The sequence below is a fragment of the Cebus imitator genome, unplaced genomic scaffold, assembly GCF_001604975.1.
Source record: "Cebus imitator isolate Cc_AM_T3 unplaced genomic scaffold, Cebus_imitator-1.0 Scaffold468, whole genome shotgun sequence".
Classification (NCBI taxonomy): domain Eukaryota; kingdom Metazoa; phylum Chordata; class Mammalia; order Primates; family Cebidae; genus Cebus; species Cebus imitator.
Genome location: NW_016107783.1, coordinates 641,070 through 642,187, shown reverse-complemented (window position 1 = coordinate 642,187; position 1,118 = coordinate 641,070). Strand labels below are relative to the sequence as shown.

The 1,118-nt window shown below is 34.9% G+C and overlaps 1 non-coding gene across 1 annotated transcript; it reads left to right on the top strand.

Annotated features, from left to right (window-relative positions):
• The first annotated feature begins 236 nt into the window (after positions 1–236).
• Positions 237–303, top strand: LOC119468658. Its single transcript, XR_005197404.1, has one exon. It is a non-coding gene; the product is annotated as a small nucleolar RNA SNORD45 (small nucleolar RNA).
• Positions 304–1,118: the final 815 nt, after the last annotated feature.

Sequence of the window (1,118 nt, the reverse complement as noted above, 5' to 3'; positions counted from 1 at the left end):
AAATGCAATAAAATAAATAAATGGGAAAAAAAAAAAGAAAGTAAAAAATACAGCTACCTACCATATGATCTAGCAATCTTATGTGTATATACCCACAATTACTGAAATCAGGATCTGGAAGAGGCATTGGCACTCTCACATTTGTTGCAGCTTTATTCACAATAGCTGAGGTATGTAAACAATCTGTCAATCAATAGATGAATTGATTCTTTTAAATGTGCTATATATAAAACATTGGTTAATGATGTAATATATTAGCTGAACCCAAAGTTGAAGTGAGTTCTAAAATTACACCAAGACCTTGGGGGAAAAAAAAGAAATGTAAAATAAATAAATAAATACAGTGCTATATATGCAACATAAATTTGTGGTCTGGCATGGCAGCTCACGCCTGTAATCCCAACACTTTGGGAAGCCAAAGTGGGTGGATCACCTCAGGTCAGGAGGTCTAGACCAGCCTGACTAATATGGTGAAACCGCATCTCTACTAAAACTACAAAAATTATCTGGGCGTGATGGCATGCACCTGTAACCCCAGCTACTCAGGAGGCTGAGACAGGAGAATCACTTGAACCCAGGAGGCAGAGGTTGCAGTGAGCTGAGATCCTGCCATTGCACTCCAGCCTGGGTGACAGAGCAAGACTCTGTCTAAAATAAAATAATAATAAATAAATAACCCTGTAAGTATTTATGCTAAGTAAAATAAACTGAACACAGAAATAAAAATAATGCATCATCTCTCTTATGTGTGAAATATGAAATAATCAAACATAAAAACAGATAGTAGAATGATGCTAACAGAGGGTTGGTGGAAAGGGAAATGGGAAGACTTTGGTCAAAAAGTACCAATTTTCAGTTATGCAAGATAAATGATTTCTGGAGAGCTAATGTATAGCATAAGCATACCCACCACAGTTAACATTGCTGGTACAGTTAAAATTTTTTAAGAGGGTAAACCTTAAGCGTTCTTGCCACACACACACAAAAATGAAAAAAAGAAATGGAAACGGTAACTATATGAGGTGATTCATACATTAATTAATTTGATTGCAGTGATTATTTCACAGTATATGCATATATCAAAATATCAAGTTGTTCAAGTTAAATATATACAATTT